Source organism: Lampetra fluviatilis, chromosome 67 (genome assembly GCF_964198595.1).
Source record: "Lampetra fluviatilis chromosome 67, kcLamFluv1.1, whole genome shotgun sequence".
In the NCBI taxonomy this organism is placed as follows: Eukaryota; Metazoa; Chordata; class Hyperoartia; order Petromyzontiformes; family Petromyzontidae; genus Lampetra; species Lampetra fluviatilis.
Window position 1 is genome coordinate 1,543,839 of NC_136341.1, and position 3,429 is coordinate 1,547,267.

A 3,429-nucleotide genomic window follows, 5' to 3' on the forward strand; every position below is an offset into this window, starting at 1 on the left:
CGTGGGAGGGGCGTGGTAGGGAAGTGATACACGTCCTGGTGACGTCACAAGGGGGAGGGGCGTAGTAGAGAAGTGATACACGCCCTGATGACGTCACACGTGGGAGGGGCGTGGTAGAGAAGTGATACACGTCCTGGTGATGTCACAAGGGGGAGGGGCGTGGTAGAGAAGTGATACACGTCCTGGTGACGTCACAAGGGGGAGGGGCGTGGTAGGGAAGTGATACACGCCCTGATGACGTCACAAGGGGGAGGGGCGTAGTAGAGAAGTGATACACGCCCTGGTGACGTCACAAGGGGGAGGGGCGTGGTAGAGAAGTGATACACGTCCTGATGACGTCACACGTGGGAGGGGCGTGGTAGAGAAGTGATACACGTCCTGGTGACGTCACAAGGGGGAGGGGCGTGGTAGAGAAGTGATACACGTCCTGATGACGTCACACGTGGGAGGGGCGTGGTAGAGAAGTGCTACACGTCCTGGTGACGTCACAAGGGGGAGGGGCGTGGTAGGGAAGTGATACACGCCCTGATGACGTCACAAGGGGGAGGGGCGTAGTAGAGAAGTGATACACGCCCTGATGACGTCACACGTGGGAGGGGCGTGGTAGGGAAGTGATACACGCCCTGATGACGTCACAAGGGGGAGGGGCGTGGTAGAGAAGTGATACACGCCCTGGTGACGTCACAAGGGGGAGGGGCGTGGTAGCGAAGTGATCCACACCCTGCTGACGTCACACGTGGGAGGGGCGAGGGGCTTGGGGGAGTGGGGGGGGGTAACTAAGTGAGGGGGGGGTGAAAGTGGGGGGTCAGGGGGTGGGGGGGACAGGCGGGGGGGGGGGGCAGGGAGGAGAGGGGGGGGTTGGAAGGGGAAATAAAGTGGGGGCCGAGGGAGGGGGTGAAAGTGGAGGGGGGGAAATGGGGGGTGGGGTGAGAGGGGGTGGGGTGAGGGGGGGTGGGGTGAGGGGGGTGGGGAGAGGGGGGGTGGGGTGAGGGGGGGGTGGGGTGAGGGGGGGTGGGGTGAGGGGGGTGGGGTGAGGGGAGGTGGGGTGAGGGGGGTGGGGTGAGGGGGGGTGGGGTGAGGGGGGGTGGGGTGATGGGGGGTGGGGTGAGGGGGGGGTGGGGTGAGGGGGGGTGGGGTGAGGGGGGGGTGGGGTGAGGGGGGGTGGGGTGAGGGGGGGTGGGGTGAGGGGGGGGTGGGGTGAGGGGGGTGGGGTGAGGGGGGTGGGGTGAGGGGGGGTGGGGTGAGGGGGGGTGGGGTGAGGGGGGGTGGGGTGAGGGGGGGTGGGGGTGAGGGGGGGTGGGGTGAGGGGGGGTGGGGTGAGGGGGGTGGGGTGAGGGGGGGTGGGGTGAGGGGGGTGGGGTGAGGGGGGTGGGGTGAAAGGGGGGTGGGGTGAGGGGGGTGGGGTGAGGGGGGGTGGGGGTGAGGGGGGTGGGGTGAGGGGGGGTGGGGTGAGGGGGGTGGGGAAAAGGGGGGTGGGGTGAGGGGGGGTGGGGTGAGGGGGGGTGGGGTGAGGGGGGTGGGGTGAGGGGGGGTGGGGTGAGGGGGGGTGGGGTGAGGGGGGTGGGGTGAGGGGGGGTGGGGTGAGGGGGGTGGGGTGAGGGGGGTGGGGTGAGGGGGGGTGGGGTGAGGGGGGGTGGGGTGAGGGGGGGTGGGGTGAGGGGGGTGGGGTGAGGGGGGGTGGGGTGAGGGGGGGTGGGGGTGAGGGGGGTGGGGTGAGGGGGGGTGGGGTGAGGGGGGTGGGGTGAGGGGGGTGGGGTGAGGTGAATTGTCTCACAGTGAGACAGACCCCCTTAGTGGGTGAGTGTGGGTGAGTATAGGTGAGTGTGGGTGAGTGTGGTTGAGTGAGTGTGGGTGAGTGTGAGTGAGTGGGTGAGTGAGTGTGGGTGACTACATGGGTGAGTGAGTGTGAATGTGTGGGTGAGTAAATGGGTGAGTGAGTGGGTGAGTGTGGGTGAGTGAGTGAGTGAGTGGGTGAGTGAGTGGGTGGGTGAGTGAGTGGGTGAGTGAGTGGGTGTGGGTGAGTGTGAGTGGGCGTGAGTGTGAGTGTGTGGGTGAGAGTGAGGGTGAGTGTGTGGGTGAGTGTGTGAGTGGGTGAGTGAGTGGGTGAGTGTGTGGGTGAGTGGGTGAGTGAGTGAGTGAGTGGGTGAGTGGGTGAGTGAGTGAGTGAGTGGGTGAGTGGGTGAGTGAGTGGGTGAGTGTGTGGGTGAGTGGGGTGAGTGAGTGAGTGAGTGAGTGGGTGAGTGGGTGAGTGAGTGAGTGGGTGAGTGAGTGGGTGAGTGTGTGGGTGAGTGTGTGGGTGAGTATGTGGGTGAGTGACTGTATGGGTGAGTGAGTAAATGGGTGAGTGAGTGAGTGAGTGTGTGGGTGAGTGTGTGGGTGAGTGAGTGAGTGAGTGAGTGTGTGGGTGAGTGTGTGAGTGAGTGAGTAAGTGTGTGGGTGAGTGACTGTATGGGTGAGTGAGTGAGTGAGTGAGTAATTGGGTGAGTGAGTGGGTGAGTGTGTGGGTGAGTGAGTGAGTGAGTGTGTGGGTGAGTGAGTGTATGGGTGAGTGTGTGGGTGAGTGAGTGAGTGTGTGAGTGAGTGTGTGGTTGAGTGAATGGGTGAGTGTGTGAGTGAGTGTGTGGTTGAGTGAATGGGTGAGTGAGTGAGTGAGTGACTGAGTGTGTGGGTGAGTGAGTGGGTGAGTGTGTGTGTGAGAGAGTGTGTGAGTGAGTGAGTGAGTGGGTGAGTGAGTGAGTGAGTTTGTGTGAGTGAGTGAGTGGGTGAGTGAGTGGGTGAGTGTGTGGGTGAGTGGGTGAGTGTGTGGGTGAGTGTGTGGGTGAGTGACTATATGGGTGAGTGAGTGAGTGAGTGGGTGAGTAAATGGGGTGTGTGAGTGTGTGGGTGGGTGAGTGAGTGAGTGAGTTTGTGTGTGAGTGAGTGAGTGGGTGAGTGAGTGGGTGAGTGTGTGGGTGAGTGAGTGAGTGAGTGGGGGTGAGTGAGTGGGTGAGTGAGTGGGTGAGTGTGTGGGTGAGTGTGTGGGTGAGTATGTGGGTGAGTGACTGTATGGGTGAGTGAGTGAGTGAGTGAGTAAATGAGTGTGTGGGTGAGTGGGTGAGTGAGTGAGTGGTTGAGTAAATGAGTGGGTGAGTGAGTGTGAGTGGGTGAGTAAATGAGTGAGTGGGTGAGTGTGTGTGTGAGAGAGTGTGTGGGTGAGTGAGTAAGTGAGTGGGTGAGTGTGTGGGTGAGTGAGTGTATGGGTGAGTGAGTGGGTGAGTGAGTGAGTGTATGAGTGAGTGTGTGGTTGAGTGAATGGGGTGAGTGAGTGAGTGAGTGACTGAGTGTGTGGGTGAGTGAGTGGGTGAGTGTGTGGGTGAGTGAGTGTATGGGTGAGTGTGTGGGTGAGTGAGTGTGTGGGGTGAGTGAGTGAGTGAGTGTGTGAGTGAGTGT